The sequence below is a fragment of the Alosa sapidissima genome, chromosome 5, assembly GCF_018492685.1.
Source record: "Alosa sapidissima isolate fAloSap1 chromosome 5, fAloSap1.pri, whole genome shotgun sequence".
In the NCBI taxonomy this organism is placed as follows: Eukaryota; Metazoa; Chordata; class Actinopteri; order Clupeiformes; family Clupeidae; genus Alosa; species Alosa sapidissima.
Genome location: NC_055961.1, coordinates 39,276,236 through 39,294,883, shown reverse-complemented (window position 1 = coordinate 39,294,883; position 18,648 = coordinate 39,276,236). Strand labels below are relative to the sequence as shown.

Sequence of the window (18,648 nt, the reverse complement as noted above, 5' to 3'; positions counted from 1 at the left end):
TTGGATAAGAAGCTCAGTACACCTTACTGTCTGACGGTAAACTCAAAAACGGCACTAATCATTTCAGAGGTTTTCGATGGATTGACCGTAGGTCGGAAAAGTGGAAAGAAGATTAGCTTCAAGGCTATTTTGTTTTGTTTTAGCATGACTGTTTTTGAAGATGATCAAGTATGGTAGCTTCAACATAAACATGACTTGGTGAGGATGATATTAATAATAATAGTATGTATGTATAGTATAGTATATATACTCTTTTGATCCCGTGAGGGAAATTTGGTCTCTGCATTTAACCCAATCCGTGAATTAGGGAAACACACACAGCACACAGTGAACACACAGTGAGGTGAAGCACACACTAATCCCGGCGCAGTGAGCTGCCTGCTACAACAGCGGCGCTCGGGGAGCAGTGAGGGGTTAGGTGCCTTGCTCAAGGGCACTTTAGCCATGGCCCACTGGTCGGGGCTCAAACTGGCAACCCTCCGGTTACAAGTCCAGAGTGCTAACCAGTGGGCCACGGTAAATAAATGTTTAACTTTGATGACTTTGAAGGCGAAGGAAGTGTGAGAAGAATTTCTGTGTATCTATAATATGAGTTACAAGATTCAGTTCGATGGCTAACGTCACGAAGTTAAGTGTGAGTCTGCGCAGTACTGGGGGGACCAACTGAAAAATCGTTCTATTTGACTCAGTGCCCTCCCATTGAAAACGACGGAGTCTGTTTGTCCATTTCTTTTACTGTCTATGCCTGCTACCAGAAAATGAATCCAGTCTAGATTTGGCGCCCAGTGAAACCAAGTGAAACGGTGTGGGTATGAAGGATTGTGCAGAACTTGCCACCACGAAAACACAGAGAAGGTACATTAACATTTTGGTAATTTGCTAACGTTCTTGCATATTTTTAGACTTTTAGATTGAACAACCTGAGGAAGCGCAGCACATAAAGTTAGCTAGCTAGTTAATGTTAGCTACTTGTAAGTACATCACTGGCTGTGCCGCTTGTCTATAAAGCTAACGTTAGACAATTTAACGTTGCTAGCTTACTTTGCCTTATACAGCTTTAGTCTGTATGTTTTGAATTGTGTTAAGCCATGCTGTAGCCAAAATGCATGGAATTTTAAAATGTGTTTGGGATGTCAGTCAAGATGACAAAGCTAACGTTATTGCCACTGGTTTAAACTGGTTCCAGCTCAATGCCACTGAAAAGAAGCCGGCAGCTTCTTAAAAAAATGGAAGACTACGCTAGACCATCAGATCAAATTGATGCATCAAACAGCGGACCAAAATGGTAAGTATATTTTTCCCCACAATATGTTCTCAGTTTTGTTTAACCTGCTAAATTACAGCATTGTAACAGGAGTGAAGGGCATTCTTGTAACCCAGGTAAACTAGGAAGTAGCGTTGCTGCGGTCGAGTGATCGAGAAATAGGCAAGTCAGCATCTGCAGTCATGAATAACTTACCAGTCAACATTTCTTTTGCAATTAATAGAATCTGTAGCATGCAAATCAAACCAGCTATTAGCCTAACTGAAATAAAACCATGATATATCTAGGTATGGTGAAGGGTATGTGATGTGGGGCTATCTATCTTTTAATTACAAAGGCCAAGGGAACTTTATCAGGATGCATAGTATCCTGAGTCCATGAAATAACTGGCCTTAAAAATAAAAATCTGCCTGCCTCTGGGATTTTAACATAGGGGGTTCCTTACTTATGCCCCCTGTATTTTAAGGAATAACATTTATTAATTTACGATACCTGGTTCATTCACAGAGAATATTGGTGTGTTTAACTCATTTTTTAATTGAGGAAACTCTCACAATGGTAAGTGGAACATTGGCCACAGCTTGTAACAACTTCATTTTTTACCATTCCTTGCGTAGGGATGTGTACACAAGGATGTGTAACCTTGTGTAAGGTTAACTTGTCAGTTTCTGAGCTATTCCGAACTGTCAGTTTCAGAGCTATTATTACCACACTGATAGATTGATTTTGCTTTTTATTTGCAGCCTACGTTATGCACTGTGGAACGCTCTGCGGATGGACAGCTGTGGAATCCGCAAAGATCAAGAAGACTTTTTTTGGAGGTTTTTAAAGTCTTTAAAAGGTCTTAAATGTCACGTTCCTTAATTAAGGTCTGAAAAAGTCTTAAATTCTGTTGCCGAAGTCTTAATTTTTTAATTATACTAGCCTGCAAGCAAGGTGAAATGGGGGGAAAAAACAACAATGTGAAAATTCAACAGGGGGTTGCGTAACGTCAGAGATCGTCTAATTTAGTGTTGCACAGTGCACCGATACTACAAAAGTGTCGCAATAGCTATTAGCAGTTGTCACAATACCTAATTGTATTAGTATTAATACTTTTAAGAATGACCGTGTTCTTGTTCGTGTGCGCAAGGCATGCTTCTAGTGCCTCCTCCCCAAGCCTGTGGCTGTGCGTCTTTTCTCCTCACACACATATATGCAGCTGTCGTGCCATAAACAGCGAGACATGGCTGCTAGTTTAGCTTAAGTGATTCTGTGGTAACACATAATAATAGGCTAATATCAAGTTGATTTGCTCACTTGCACCTCTCAACTTTGTGTTTCTAACCTACCTAGGCTATGCTTTAATTAATAGTTTAAAAAGTATAAAAGTTACAAAGATGGAAAATACAAAGCCCACATGTCCTAATTAAGACCTACGCGTCAATGTTTGAATGAAGTTTCTACGTTAAACGGTTGAAGCTGCATTAGCTGCGTTAGAAGAAGAATAATAATAACTAGAAAAGCATTTCCTGAAGGAAATACAGTGCATGAAAATGCAAAACATATGATGTAAAATATCATACAGAGTAAAAACAAACTATATTGGTTGCTAGGTAGATGAGGTTTAATATAGTTGGAATGATTGAACGGTTAAATAGGTGGATAATTTCAATGGTTAAATTATTTAGGTAGATAATTGATGATAACTGACAGTTGGAATGGCTCTAATGTTTGCTAGCAGTTATAATAAGATAATAATGTTAACCAAGTTACTTAACTAATGTTTTCATATTTAGTAGTTATGCTAACTAGCATGCTAACATGTTAAGTATGCTAACCATGTGACTTAGCTAATCATTTTTAGTAGGTATGCTAACTATTCTAACTAGCATGCTAACTATGTTAACCATGTTACTTAGCTAATCATTTTTAGCAGTTATGCTTACTAGCATGTTAACATGCTAGCATGCTAACTATGCTAACCATGTTACTTAGCTAACTAGCTACAGTGGGTAGCAGTCATAGTTGATGACAAGCAACAGTTACAATGGCTGAACAGTTAAAAAGTTCAGTAGTTTAAAGAGTTAAATTGTTTAACAGTGAAATATTGTAGTGAGGACTTTTATTTTGAAACAGTTTTTGGCAGAGGAACACTTAGCTAATCATTTTTAGCAGTTATGCTAACTATGCTAACTAGCATGCTAACATGCTAACTATGCTAACCATATTACTTAGCTAACTTAGTTAATCATTTTTAAAAGTTATGCTAACTATGCTACCTAGCATGATAACTATGCTAACATGGTAACTATGTTAACCATGTTACTTAGCTAATCATTTTAAGCAGTTTTGTTAAAAATGCTAAGTAGCATGCTAGCATGCTAACTATGCTAATCATGTGACTTAGCTAACTTAGCTAATCATTTTAAGCAGTTTTGCTAAAAATGCTAAGTAGCATGCTAACATGCTAGCATGCTAACTATGTGAACCATGTGACTTAGCTAACTTAGCTAATCATTTTAAGCAGTTTTGCTAAAAATGCTAAGTAGCATGCTAACATGCTAACTATGCTAACCATGTGACTTAGCTAACTTAGCTAATCATTTTAAGCAGTTTTGCTAAAAATGCTAACTAGCATGCTAACATGCTAGCATGCTAACTATGCTAACCATGTGACTTAGCTAACTTAGCTAATCATTTTAAGCAGTTTTGCTAAAAATGCTAACTAGCATGCTAACATGCTAGCAGGCTAACTATGCTAACCATGTTACTTAGCTAACTTAGCTAACTAGCTACAGTGGGTAGGAGTCATAGTTGATGACAAGTAACAGTTACAATGGCTGAACAGTTAAAAAGTTCAGTAGTTTAAAGGGTTGAATTGTTTAACAGTGAAATATTGTAGTGAGGACTTTTATTTTGAAACAGTTTTTGGCAGAGGAAGCAGTTGAACAGGATGTGTAGTCTTAATAGGGCCAGTTTGTATGCTTAAAGCCTGAGACTGGCAGTTGGTCCAGGTGGCCCGAACACCTGCCATAGGATTCTAATTGCTTAACGGCCGTATTGTGATGTCATAATCATAATGTTAAGTCAATGGGGAAATTTTGATTAGTTTTTAATTAATAGTTTAAAAAGTATAAAAGTTACAAAGTTGAAAAATACATAGCACCCATGTCCTAAGTAAGACCTACGTAACATAGTTTGAATGAAGTTTCTACGTTAAACGGTTGAAGCTGCATTAAATGCGTTAGAAGAAGAAGAAGAACTAGAAAAGCATTTCCTGAAGGAAATACAGTGCATGAAAATGCAAAAATATGATGTAAAATATCATACAGAGTAAAAACAAACTATATTGGTTGCTAGGTAGATGAGGTTTAATATAGTTGGAATGACTGAACAGTTAAATAAGTGGATAGTTTAAATGGTTAAATTATTTAGGTAGATAGTTGACGATAACTGACAGTTGGAATGGCTCTAATGTTTGCTAGCAGTTATGCTAACTATGTTAACAAAGATAATAATGTTAACAAAGTTACTATGCTAACTAACATGCTAGCATGCTAACTATGCTAACCATGTTACTTAGCTAATCGTTTTTAGTAGTTTTGTTAAAAATGCTAACTAGCATGCTAACATGCTAGCGCTAGCATGCTAACTATGCTAACCACGTTACTTAGCTGACTTAGCTAATCGTTTTTAGCGGTTTTGCTAAAAATGCTAACTAGCATGCTAGCATGCTAACTATGCTAACCACGTTACTTAGCTGACTTAGCTAATCGTTTTTAGCAGTTTTGCTAAAAATGCTAACTAGCATGCTAACATGCTAGCATGCTAACTATGCTAACCATGTGACTTAGCTAACTTAGCTAATCATTTTAAGCAGTTTTGTTAAAAATGCTAACTAGCATGCTAACATGCTAGCATGCTAACTATGCTAACCATGTGACTTAGCTAACTTAGCTAATCATTTTAAGCAGTTTTGCTAAAAATGCTAACTAGCATGCTAACATGCTAGCATGCTAACTATGCTAACCATGTTACTTAGCTAACTTAGCTAACTAGCTACAGTGGGTAGGAGTCATAGTTGATGACAAGTAACAGTTACAATGGCTGAACAGTTAAAAAGTTCAGTAGTTTAAAGGGTTGAATTGTTTAACAGTGAAATATTGTAGTGAGGACTTTTATTTTGAAACAGTTTTTGGCAGAGGAAGCAGTTGAACAGGATGTATAGTCTTAATAGGGCCAGTTTGTATGCTTAAAGCCTGAGACTGGCAGTTGGTCCAGGTGGCCCGAACACCTGCCATAGGATTCTAATTGCTTAACGGCCGTATTGTGATGTCATAATCATAATGTTAAGTCAATGGGGAAATTTTGATTAGTTTTTAATTAATAGTTTAAAAAGTATAAAAGTTACAAAGTTGAAAAATACATAGCACCCATGTCCTAAGTAAGACCTACGTAACATAGTTTGAATGAAGTTTCTACGTTAAACGGTTGAAGCTGCATTAAATGCGTTAGAAGAAGAAGAAGAATAAGAAGAAGCCTAGGAAGAACAGTACAGTGCATTTTCATGCACTGTAATAAGAAGAAGCCTAGGAAGAACAGTACAGTGCATTTTCATGCACTGTAATAAAATGCCTTGGAAGAACAGTACAGTGCATTTTCATGCACTGTAATTAGAGAATGTAATTCCAGGGAATTACGAGTGCATGAAAATGAAGCTAGGACAGACATAGCATAGCTTAATAAAAAGTTGATAGTTTAGACGTAGACAGTTTAAAAGTTGAATGTAGATAGTTTAACAGTTGTTAATAGACAGATAGTTTAATGTGTGTTGATAGACAAATAGTTTAAAGGCTCTATATAGGTAGATAGTTGACGATAAATGACAGTTGGAATGGCTCTAATGTTTGACCAAGTTACTTAGTTAACTTAGATAATCATTTTAGCAGTTATGAGGTAGATGAGGTTTAATATAGTTGGAATGACTGAACAGTTAAATAGGTGGATAGTTGAAATGGTTAAATTATTGAATAGGAAATTATTGTAGCGAGGACTTTTATTTTGAAACAGTTGTGGACAGAGGAAACAGTTGAACAGAATGTGTAGTCTTAGTAGAATGATACTGTATGCTTAAAGCCTGAGAAACTGACAGTTGATCCAGGTGGCCTGGCCACCTGGCAGAAGATTCTAATTGCTGTGATGTCATAAAGTAGCCTAGAAATCTAGACGCACCCTAGCGGTGGCAAATTAATTTGCTCAGCCTGTACGTCTAGTATCAAACCATAGGGATTTCTATTGGCTAACACCGTGGATGTTATTCAATCACAGCGCTCTATTTTGTTAGAGAGTCTTAAGGCGGGCTTAACAGGATAACGACAGTCCTGCGACTGTGAACAACAAGGAAGGTGGCTATGGCGAACGAAGAGCGGTTGTTTGAATCGGCGTTGGCGTCAACTTTGGAGGAGTTGGACTTGTGCTTTTCTTTGAAAGTTGAGCAACACAATGCACTTAAGTCATTACTTTCAAAGAAGGATGTATTTGCCGTTTTGCCGACCGGATACGGATATGGTCGTTGCGCTGGCCTATTGCATGCCTAGGCAGTTTGAAAGACAATTCTCTGCCCGCCCCTTGGATTAAGCAAGGTGAATGGTTCGATTCCAGACTATACATTTCAATGATATAGGATGGCCCGCCAGGCTAGTCATAAAGGGTAATGTTAAGTCAATGGGGAAATTTTGATAGTTTTTAATTAATAGTTTAAAAAGTGTAAAAGTTACAAAGCTGAAAAGTACATAGCACCCATGTCCTAAGTAAGACCTACGCAACGCAGTTTGAATGAAGTTTCTACGTTAAACGGTTGAAGCCGCATTAAAAGCGTTAGAAGAATAAGAACTAGAAAACGCAATTCCAGGGAATGTGCATGAAAATGCATGAATGAAAATGCAAAACATATGGTGTGAAATATATTTTTAAAACAGATGATGTACTAATTGGCAACCAACATAATGAGATTTAATATAGTTGGAATGACTGAACTAGGTAGATGAGGTTTAATATAGTTGGAATGACTGAACAGTTAAATAGGTGGATAGTTTAAAAGGTTAAATTATTTGCTAGGTAGATGAGGTTTAATATAGTGGGAATGACTGAACAGTTAAATAGGTGGATAGTTTAAATGGTTAAATTATTTGCGAGGTAGAGTGCTGCTCTGGGTAGAGGGCTGCTCTGGGTAGTGGGCTACTCTGGGTACTGCTCTGGGTAGAGTGCTGCTCTGGGTAGAGTGCTGCTCTGGGTAGAATGCTGCTCTGGGTAGAGTGCTGCTCTGGGTATTGTGCTGCTCTGCTTACTGCTCTGGGTATAGTGCTGCTCTGGGTAGAGTGCTGGGTAGAGTGCTGCTCTGGGTAGTGCTGAGTACTGCTCTGGATAGAGTGCTGCTCTGGGTAGAGTGCTGGGTAGAGTGCTGCTCTGGGTAGAGTTCTAGGTAGAGTGCTGCCCAGGGTAGAGTGCTTCTCAGGGTAGAGTTCTGCTCTGGGTAGGGTCTGCTCTGGGTAGGGTCTGCTCTGGGTAGAGTGCTGCTCTGGGTAGAGTGCTGCTCTGGGTAGAATGCTGGGTAGAGTGCTGCTCTGGGTAGAGTGCTGCTCTGGGTAGAATGCTGGGTAGAGTGCTGCTCCGGGTAGAGTGCTGCTCTGGGTAGACTACTGCTCTTGGTAGAGGGCTGCTCTGGGTAGAGTGCTGCTCTGGGTAGAATGCTAGGTAGAGTGCTGCTCAGAGTAGAGTCTGCTCAGGGTAGAGTGCTGGGTTGAGATCTGCTCTGGGTAGAGTGCTGCTCTGGGTAGAGTGCTGCTCTGGGAAGAGTACTGCTCTGGATAGAGTGCTGCTCAGGGTACTGCTCTGGGTTGAGTGCTGCTCTTGGTACTGCTCAGGGTACTTCTCTGGGTAGAGTGCTGCTCTGGGTACTGCTCTGGGTAGAGTGCTTCTCTGGGTAGAGTTCTGCTCTGGGTAGAGTTCTGCTCTGGGTAGAGTGCTGCTCTGGGTACTGCTCAGGGTAGAGTGCTGCTCTGGGTAGAGTGCTGCTCTGGGTACTGCTCTGGGTAGAGTTCTGCTCTGGCTAGAGTGCTGTTCTGGGTACTGCTCTGGGTAGATTGCTGCTCTGGGTAGAGTGCTGGGTAAAGTGCTGCTCTGGGTAGAGTGCTGCTCTGGGTACTGCTCTGGGTAGAGTGCTGTTCTGGGTACTGCTTTGGGTAGAGTGCTGCTCTGGGTACTGCTAAGGGTACTTCTCTGGGTAGAGTGCTGCTCTGGGTACTGCTCTGGGTAGAGTGCTGCTCTGGGTAGAGTACTAGTCTTGGTAGAGGGCTGCTCTGGGTAGAGTGCTGCTCTGGGTAGAGTGCTGCTCTGGATAGAGTGCTGCTCTGGGTAGAGTACTGCTCTGGGTAGAGGGCTGCTCTGGGTAGAGTACTGGGTAGAGTTCTGCTCTGGGTAGAGTGCTGCTCTGGGTAGAGTCCTGCTCTGGGTAGAGTGCTGGGTAGAATGCTGCTCTGGGTAGAGTGCTGAGTACTGTTCTGGGTAGAGTGCTTCTCTGGGTACTGCTCTGGGTAGAGTGCTGCTCTGGCTAGAGTGCTGTTCTGGGTACTGCTCTGGGTAGATTGCTGCTCTGGGTAGAGTGCTGGGTAAAGTGCTGCTCTGGGTAGAGTGCTGCTCTTGTGCTGCTCTGAGTACAGTGCTGCTCTGGGTAGAGTGCTGCTCTGGGTAGAGTGCTGAGTACTGTTCTGGGTAGAGTGCTTCTCTGGGTACTGCTCTGGGTAGAGTTCTGCTCTGGGTAGAGTTCTGCTCTGGGTAGAGTCCTGGGTAGAGTGCTGCTCTGGGAAGAGTGCTGCTCTGGGTAGAGGGCTGGGTAGAATGCTGCTCTGGGTAGAGTGCTGCTCTGGGTAGAGTGCTGCTCTGGGTAGAGTTCTGGGTAGAGTGCTGCTCTGAGTAGAGTGCTGCTCTGGGTAATGTTCTGGGTATAGTGCTGCTCTGGGTAGAGTGCTGCTCTGGGTAGAGTTCTGGGTAGAGTGCTGCTCAGGGTAGAGTGCTGCTCTTGTGCTGCTCTGAGTACAGTGCTGCTCTGGGTAGAGTGCTGAGTACTGTTCTGGGTAGAGTGCTTCTCTGGGTACTGCTCTGGGTAGAGTGCTGCTCTGGGTACTGCTCTGGGTAGAGTTCTGCTCTGGGTAGAGTGCTGCTCTGGGTAGAGTCCTGGGTAGAGTGCTGCTCTGGGTAGAGGGCTGGGTAGAATGCTGCTCTGGGTAGAGTGCTGCTCTGGGTAGAGTGCTGCTCTGGGTAGAGTTCTGGGTAGAGTGCTGCTCAGGGTAGAGTGCTGCTCTAGTGCTGCTCTGAGTAGAGTGCTGCTCTGGGTAATGTTCTGGGTATAGTGCTGCTCTGGGTAGAGTGCTGCTCTGGGTAGAGTTCTGGGTAGAGTGCTGCTCAGGGTAGAGTGCTGCTCTTGTGCTGCTCTGAGTACAGTGCTGCTCTGGGTAGAGTGCTGAGTACTGTTCTGGGTAGAGTGCTTCTCTGGGTACTACTCTGGGTAGAGTGCTGCTCTGGGTAGAGTGCTGCTCTGGGTACTGCTCTGGGTAGAGTTCTGCTCTGGGTAGAGTGCTGCTCTGGGTAGAGTCCTGGGTAGAGTGCTGCTCTGGGTAGAGTGCTGCTCTGGGTAGAGGGCTGGGTAGAATGCTGCTCTGGGTAGAGTGCTGCTCTGGGTAGAGTGCTGCTCTGGGTAGAGTTCTGGGTAGAGTGCTGCTCAGGGTAGAGTGCTGCTCTAGTGCTGCTCTGAGTAGAGTGCTGCTCTGTGTAGAGTGCTGCTCTGGGTAATGTTCTGGGTATAGTGCTGCTCTGGGTAGAGTGCTGCTCTGGGTAGAGTGCTGCTCTGGGTAATGTTCTGGGTATAGTGCTGCTCTGGGTAGAGTGCTGCTCTGGGTAGAGTTCTGGGTAGAGTGCTGCTCAGGGTAGAGTGCTGCTCTTGTGCTGCTCTGAGTACGGTGCTGCTCTGGGTAGAGTGCTGCTCTGGGTAGAGTGCTGAGTACTGTTCTGGGTAGAGTGCTTCTCTGGGTACTGCTCTGGGTAGAGTGCTGCTCTGGGTAGAGTGCTGCTCTGGGTACTGCTCTGGGTAGAGTTCTGCTCTGGGTAGAGTGCTGCTCTGGGTAGAGGGCTGGGTAGAATGCTGCTCTGGGTAGAGTGCTGCTCTGGGTAGAGTGCTGCTCTGGGTAGAGTTCTGGGTAGAGTGCTGCTCAGGGTAGAGTGCTGCTCTAGTGCTGCTCTGAGTAGAGTGCTGCTCTGTGTAGAGTGCTGCTCTGGGTAATGTTCTGGGTATAGTGCTGCTCTGGGTAGAGTGCTGCTCTGGGTAGAGTGCTGCTCTGGTTACTGCTCAGGGTACTTCTCTGGGTAGAGTGCTGCTCTGGGTACTTCTCTGGGTAGAGTGCTGCTCTGGGTAGATTGCTGCTCTGGGTACTGCTCTGGGTAGAGTGCTGGGTAGAGTGCTGCTCTGGGTAGAGTACTGCTCTGGGTAGAGGGCTGCTCTGGGTAGAGTTCTGCTCTGGGTAGAGTGCTGCTCTGGGTAGAGTCCTGCTCTGGATAGAGTGCTGCTCAGGGTACTGCTCTGGGTTGAGTGCTGCTCTTGGTACTGCTCAGGGTACTTCTCTGGGTAGAGTGCTGCTCTGGGTACTGCTCTGGGTAGACTGCTTCTCTGGGTAGAGTTCTGCTCTGGGTAGAGTTCTGCTCTAGGTAGAGTGCTGCTCTGGGTACTGCTCAGGGTAGAGTGCTGCTCTGGGTAGGGTGCTGCTCTGGGTACTGCTCTGGGTAGAGTTCTGCTCTGGCTAGAGTGCTGTTCTGGGTACTGCTCTGGGTAGATTGCTGCTCTGGGTAGAGTGCTGGGTAAAGTGCTGCTCTGGGTAGAGTGCTGCTCTGGGTACTGCTCTGGGTAGAGTGCTGTTCTGGGTACTGCTTTGGGTAGAGTGCTGGGTAGAGTGCTGCTCTGGGTACTGCTAAGGGTACTTCTCTGGGTAGAGTGCTGCTCTGGGTACTGCTCTGGGTAGAGTGCTGCTCTGGGTAGAGTACTAGTCTTGGTAGAGGGCTGCTCTGGATAGAGTGCTGGGTAGAATGCTTCTCTGGGTAGAGTGCTGCTCTGGATAGAGTGCTGCTCTGGGTAGAGTACTGCTCTGGGTAGAGGGCTGCTCTGGGTAGAGTACTGGGTAGAGTTCTGCTCTGGGTAGAGTGCTGCTCTGGGTAGAGTCCTGCTCTGGGTAGAGTGCTGGGTAGAATGCTGCTCTGGGTAGAGTGCTGAGTACTGTTCTGGGTAGAGTGCTTCTCTGGGTACTGCTCTGGGTAGAGTGCTGCTCTGGGTAGAGTGCTGCTCTGGGTACTGCTCTTGGTAGAGTGCTGCTCTTGGTAGAGTTCTGGGTAGAGTGCTGCTCAGGGTAGAGTGCTGCTCTTGTGCTGCTCTGAGTACAGTGCTGCTCTGGGTAGAGTGCTGCTCTGGGTAGAGTGCTGAGTACTGTTCTGGGTAGAGTGCTTCTCTGGGTACTGCTCTGGGTAGAATGCTGCTCTGGGTACTGCTCTGGGTAGAGTTCTGCTCTGGTTAGAGTGCTGCTCTGGGTAGAGTGCTGCTCAGGGTAGAGTGCTGCTCTGGGTAGAGTGCTGCTCTGGGTACTGCTCTGGGTAGAGTTCTGCTCTGGCTAGAGTGCTGTTCTGGGTACTGCTCTGGGTAGATTGCTGCTCTGGGTAGAGTGCTGGGTAAAGTGCTGCTCTGGGTAGAGTGCTGCTCTGGGTACTGCTCTGGGTAGAGTGCTGTTCTGGGTACTGCTTTGGGTAGAGTGCTGGGTAGAGTGCTGCTCTGGGTACTTCTCTGGGTAGAGTGCTGCTCTGGGTACTGCTCTGGGTAGAGTGCTGCTCTGGGTAGAGTACTAGTCTTGGTAGAGGGCTGCTCTGGGTAGAGTGCTGGGTAGAATGCTGCTCTGGGTAGAGTGCTGCTCTGGATAGAGTGCTGCTCTGGGTAGAGTACTGCTCTGGGTAGAGGGCTGCTCTGGGTAGAGTACTGGGTAGAGTTCTGCTCTGGGTAGAGTGCTGCTCTGGGTAGAGTCCTGCTCTGGGTAGAGTGCTGGGTAGAATGCTGCTCTGGGTAGAGTGCTGAGTACTGTTCTGGGTAGAGTGCTTCTCTGGGTACTGCTCTGGGTAGAGTGCTGCTCTGGGTAGAGTGCTGCTCTGGGTACTGCTCTGGGTAGAGTGCTGCTCTTGGTAGAGTTCTGGGTAGAGTGCTGCTCAGGGTAGAGTGCTGCTCTTGTGCTGCTCTGAGTACAGTGCTGCTCTGGGTAGAGTGCTGCTCTGGGTAGAGTGCTGAGTACTGTTCTGGGTAGAGTGCTTCTCTGGGTACTGCTCTGGGTAGAGTGCTGCTCTGGGTACTGCTCTGGGTAGAGTTCTGCTCTGGGTAGAGTCCTGGGTAGAGTGCTGCTCTGGGTAGAGTGCTGCTCTGGGTAGAGGGCTGGGTAGAATGCTGCTCTGGGTAGAGTGCTGCTCTGGGTAGAGTGCTGCTCTGGGTAGAGTTCTGGGTAGAGTGCTGCTCAGGGTAGAGTGCTGCTCTAGTGCTGCTCTGAGTAGAGTGCTGCTCTGGGTAATGTTCTGGGTATAGTGCTGCTCTGGGTAGAGTGCTGCTCTGGGTAGAGTTCTGGGTAGAGTGCTGCTCAGGGTAGAGTGCTGCTCTTGTGCTGCTCTGAGTACAGTGCTGCTCTGGGTAGAGTGCTGAGTACTGTTCTGGGTAGAGTGCTTCTCTGGGTACTGCTCTGGGTAGAGTGCTGCTCTGGGAAGAGTGCTGCTCTGGGTACTGCTCTGGGTAGAGTTCTGCTCTGGGTAGAGTGCTGCTCTGGGTAGAGTCCTGGGTAGAGTGCTGCTCTGGGTACTGCTCTGGGTAGAGTTCTGCTCTGGGTAGAGTGCTGCTCTGGGTAGAGTCCTGGGTAGAGTGCTGCTCTGGGTAGAGTGCTGCTCTGGGTAGAGGGCTGGGTAGAATGCTGCTCTGGGTAGAGTGCTGCTCTGGGTAGAGTGCTGCTCTGGGTAGAGTTCTGGGTAGAGTGCTGCTCAGGGTAGAGTGCTGCTCTAGTGCTGCTCTGAGTAGAGTGCTGCTCTGTGTAGAGTGCTGCTCTGGGTAATGTTCTGGGTATAGTGCTGCTCTGGGTAGAGTGCTGCTCTGGGTAGAGTGCTGCTCTGGGTAATGTTCTGGGTATAGTGCTGCTCTGGGTAGAGTGCTGCTCTGGGTAGAGTTCTGGGTAGAGTGCTGCTCAGGGTAGAGTGCTGCTCTTGTGCTGCTCTGAGTACAGTGCTGCTCTGGGTAGAGTGCTGCTCTGGGTAGAGTGCTGAGTACTGTTCTGGGTAGAGTGCTTATCTGGGTACTGCTCTGGGTAGAGTGCTGCTCTGGGTAGAGTGCTGCTCTGGGTACTGCTCTGGGTAGAGTTCTGCTCTGGGTAGAGTGCTGCTCTGGGTAGAGGGCTGGGTAGAATGCTGCTCTGGGTAGAGTGCTGCTCTGGGTAGAGTGCTGCTCTGGGTAGAGTTCTGGGTAGAGTGCTGCTCAGGGTAGAGTGCTGCTCTAGTGCTGCTCTGAGTAGAGTGCTGCTCTGTGTAGAGTGCTGCTCTGGGTAATGTTCTGGGTATAGTGCTGCTCTGGGTAGAGTGCTGCTCTGGGTAGAGTTCTGGGTAGAGTGCTGCTCAGGGTAGAGTGCTGCTCTTGTGCTGCTCTGAGTACAGTGCTGCTCTGGGTAGAGTGCTGAGTACTGTTCTGGGTAGAGTGCTTCTCTGGGTACTACTCTGGGTAGAGTGCTGCTCTGGGTAGAGTGCTGCTCTGGGTACTGCTCTGGGTAGAGTTCTGCTCTGGGTAGAGTGCTGCTCTGGGTAGAGTCCTGGGTAGAGTGCTGCTCTGGGTAGAGTGCTGCTCTGGGTAGAGGGCTGGGTAGAATGCTGCTCTGGGTAGAGTGCTGCTCTGGGTAGAGTGCTGCTCTGGGTAGAGTTCTGGGTAGAGTGCTGCTCAGGGTAGAGTGCTGCTCTAGTGCTGCTCTGAGTAGAGTGCTGCTCTGTGTAGAGTGCTGCTCTGGGTAATGTTCTGGGTATAGTGCTGCTCTGGGTAGAGTGCTGCTCTGGGTAGAGTGCTGCTCTGGGTAATGTTCTGGGTATAGTGCTGCTCTGGGTAGAGTGCTGCTCTGGGTAGAGTTCTGGGTAGAGTGCTGCTCAGGGTAGAGTGCTGCTCTTGTGCTGCTCTGAGTACGGTGCTGCTCTGGGTAGAGTGCTGCTCTGGGTAGAGTGCTGAGTACTGTTCTGGGTAGAGTGCTTCTCTGGGTACTGCTCTGGGTAGAGTGCTGCTCTGGGTAGAGTGCTGCTCTGGGTACTGCTCTGGGTAGAGTTCTGCTCTGGGTAGAGTGCTGCTCTGGGTAGAGGGCTGGGTAGAATGCTGCTCTGGGTAGAGTGCTGCTCTGGGTAGAGTGCTGCTCTGGGTAGAGTTCTGGGTAGAGTGCTGCTCAGGGTAGAGTGCTGCTCTAGTGCTGCTCTGAGTAGAGTGCTGCTCTGTGTAGAGTGCTGCTCTGGGTAATGTTCTGGGTATAGTGCTGCTCTGGGTAGAGTGCTGCTCTGGGTAGAGTGCTGCTCTGGTTACTGCTCAGGGTACTTCTCTGGGTAGAGTGCTGCTCTGGGTACTTCTCTGGGTAGAGTGCTGCTCTGGGTAGATTGCTGCTCTGGGTACTGCTCTGGGTAGAGTGCTGGGTAGAGTGCTGCTCTGGGTAGAGTACTGCTCTGGGTAGAGGGCTGCTCTGGGTAGAGTTCTGCTCTGGGTAGAGTGCTGCTCTGGGTAGAGTCCTGCTCTGGATAGAGTGCTGCTCAGGGTACTGCTCTGGGTTGAGTGCTGCTCTTGGTACTGCTCAGGGTACTTCTCTGGGTAGAGTGCTGCTCTGGGTACTGCTCTGGGTAGACTGCTTCTCTGGGTAGAGTTCTGCTCTGGGTAGAGTTCTGCTCTAGGTAGAGTGCTGCTCTGGGTACTGCTCAGGGTAGAGTGCTGCTCTGGGTAGGGTGCTGCTCTGGGTACTGCTCTGGGTAGAGTTCTGCTCTGGCTAGAGTGCTGTTCTGGGTACTGCTCTGGGTAGATTGCTGCTCTGGGTAGAGTGCTGGGTAAAGTGCTGCTCTGGGTAGAGTGCTGCTCTGGGTACTGCTCTGGGTAGAGTGCTGTTCTGGGTACTGCTTTGGGTAGAGTGCTGGGTAGAGTGCTGCTCTGGGTACTGCTAAGGGTACTTCTCTGGGTAGAGTGCTGCTCTGGGTACTGCTCTGGGTAGAGTTCTGCTCTGGGTAGAGTGCTGCTCTGGGTAGAGTCCTGCTCTGGGTAGAGTGCTGGGTAGAATGCTGCTCTGGGTAGAGTGCTGAGTACTGTTCTGGGTAGAGTGCTTCTCTGGGTACTGCTCTGGGTAGAGTGCTGCTCTGGGTAGAGTGCTGCTCTGGGTACTGCTCTTGGTAGAGTGCTGCTCTTGGTAGAGTTCTGGGTAGAGTGCTGCTCAGGGTAGAGTGCTGCTCTTGTGCTGCTCTGAGTACAGTGCTGCTCTGGGTAGAGTGCTGCTCTGGGTAGAGTGCTGAGTACTGTTCTGGGTAGAGTGCTTCTCTGGGTACTGCTCTGGGTAGAGTGCTGCTCTGGGTACTGCTCTGGGTAGAGTTCTGCTCTGGTTAGAGTGCTGCTCTGGGTAGAGTGCTGCTCAGGGTAGAGTGCTGCTCTGGGTAGAGTGCTGCTCTGGGTACTGCTCTGGGTAGAGTTCTGCTCTGGCTAGAGTGCTGTTCTGGGTACTGCTCTGGGTAGATTGCTGCTCTGGGTAGAGTGCTGGGTAAAGTGCTGCTCTGGGTAGAGTGCTGCTCTGGGTACTGCTCTGGGTAGAGTGCTGTTCTGGGTACTGCTTTGGGTAGAGTGCTGGGTAGAGTGCTGCTCTGGGTACTTCTCTGGGTAGAGTGCTGCTCTGGGTACTGCTCTGGGTAGAGTGCTGCTCTGGGTAGAGTACTAGTCTTGGTAGAGGGCTGCTCTGGGTAGAGTGCTGGGTAGAATGCTGCTCTGGGTAGAGTGCTGCTCTGGATAGAGTGCTGCTCTGGGTAGAGTACTGCTCTGGGTAGAGGGCTGCTCTGGGTAGAGTACTGGGTAGAGTTCTGCTCTGGGTAGAGTGCTGCTCTGGGTAGAGTCCTGCTCTGGGTAGAGTGCTGGGTAGAATGCTGCTCTGGGTAGAGTGCTGAGTACTGTTCTGGGTAGAGTGCTTCTCTGGGTACTGCTCTGGGTAGAGTGCTGCTCTGGGTACTGCTCTGGGTAGAGTGCTGCTCTTGGTAGAGTTCTGGGTAGAGTGCTGCTCAGGGTAGAGTGCTGCTCTTGTGCTGCTCTGAGTACAGTGCTGCTCTGGGTAGAGTGCTGCTCTGGGTAGAGTGCTGAGTACTGTTCTGGGTAGAGTGCTTCTCTGGGTACTGCTCTGGGTAGAGTGCTGCTCTGGGTACTGCTCTGGGTAGAGTTCTGCTCTGGGTAGAGTCCTGGGTAGAGTGCTGCTCTGGGTAGAGTGCTGCTCTGGGTAGAGGGCTGGGTAGAATGCTGCTCTGGGTAGAGTGCTGCTCTGGGTAGAGTGCTGCTCTGGGTAGAGTTCTGGGTAGAGTGCTGCTCAGGGTAGAGTGCTGCTCTAGTGCTGCTCTGAGTAGAGTGCTGCTCTGGGTAATGTTCTGGGTATAGTGCTGCTCTGGGTAGAGTGCTGCTCTGGGTAGAGTTCTGGGTAGAGTGCTGCTCAGGGTAGAGTGCTGCTCTTGTGCTGCTCTGAGTACAGTGCTGCTCTGGGTAGAGTGCTGAGTACTGTTCTGGGTAGAGTGCTTCTCTGGGTACTGCTCTGGGTAGAGTGCTGCTCTGGGAAGAGTGCTGCTCTGGGTACTGCTCTGGGTAGAGTTCTGCTCTGGGTAGAGTGCTGCTCTGGGTAGAGTCCTGGGTAGAGTGCTGCTCTGGGTAGAGTGCTGCTCTGGGTAGAGGGCTGGGTAGAATGCTGCTCTGGGTAGAGTGCTGCTCTGGGTAGAGTGCTGCTCTGGGTAGAGTTCTGGGTAGAGTGCTGCTCAGGGTAGAGTGCTGCTCTAGTGCTGCTCTGAGTAGAGTGCTGCTCTGTGTAGAGTGCTGCTCTGGGTAATGTTCTGGGTATAGTGCTGCTCTGGGTAGAGTGCTGCTCTGGGTAATGTTCTGGGTATAGTGCTGCTCTGGGTAGAGTGCTGCTCTGGGTAGAGTTCTGGGTAGAGTGCTGCTCAGGGTAGAGTGCTGCTCTTGTGCTGCTCTGAGTACAGTGCTGCTCTGGGTAGAGTGCTGCTCTGGGTAGAGTGCTGAGTACTGTTCTGGGTAGAGTGCTTATCTGGGTACTGCTCTGGGTAGAGTGCTGCTCTGGGTAGAGTGCTGCTCTGGGTACTGCTCTGGGTAGAGTTCTGCTCTGGGTAGAGTGCTGCTCTGGGTAGAGGGCTGGGTAGAATGCTGCTCTGGGTAGAGTGCTGCTCTGGGTAGAGTGCTGCTCTGGGTAGAGTTCTGGGTAGAGTGCTGCTCAGGGTAGAGTGCTGCTCTAGTGCTGCTCTGAGTAGAGTGCTGCTCTGTGTAGAGTGCTGCTCTGGGTAATGTTCTGGGTATAGTGCTGCTCTGGGTAGAGTGCTGCTCTGGGTAGAGTGCTGCTCTGGTTACTGCTCAGGGTACTTCTCTGGGTAGAGTGCTGCTCTGGGTACTTCTCTGGGTAGAGTGCTGCTCTGGGTAGATTGCTGCTCTGGGTACTGCTCTGGGTAGAGTACTGCTCTGGGTAGAGGGCTGCTCTGGGTAGAGTTCTGCTCTGGGTAGAGTGCTGCTCTGGGTAGAGTCCTGCTCTGGATAGAGTGCTGCTCAGGGTACTGCTCTGGGTTGAGTGCTGCTCTTGGTACTGCTCAGGGTACTTCTCTGGGTAGAGTGCTGCTCTGGGTACTGCTCTGGGTAGAGTGCTTCTCTGGGTAGAGTTCTGCTCTGGGTAGAGTTCTGCTCTGGGTAGAGTGCTGCTCTGGGTACTGCTCAGGGTAGAGTGCTGCTCTGGGTAGAGTGCTGCTCTGGGTACTGCTCTGGGTAGAGTTCTGCTCTTGCTAGAGTGCTGTTCTGGGTACTGCTCTGGGTAGATTGCTGCTCTGGGTAGAGTGCTGGGTAAAGTGCTGCTCTGGGTAGAGTGCTGCTCTGGGTACTGCTCTGGGTAGAGTGCTGTTCTGGGTACTGCTTTGGGTAGAGTGCTGGGTAGAGTGCTGCTCTGGGTACTGCTAAGGGTACTTCTCTGGGTAGAGTGCTGCTCTGGGTACTGCTCTGGGTAGAGTACTGCTCTGGGTAGAGTACTAGTCTTGGTAGAGGGCTGCTCTGG

At 48.2% G+C, this 18,648-nt stretch overlaps 1 long non-coding RNA gene across 1 annotated transcript; it reads left to right on the top strand.

Annotated features, from left to right (window-relative positions):
• Positions 1–785: 785 nt before the first annotated feature.
• LOC121709823 lies at positions 786–2,041 on the top strand. The gene is made up of 3 exons (XR_006032044.1): positions 786–855; positions 1,187–1,285; positions 2,008–2,041. It is a non-coding gene; the product is annotated as an uncharacterized LOC121709823 (long non-coding RNA).
• The last annotated feature ends 16,607 nt before the right edge of the window (positions 2,042–18,648 follow it).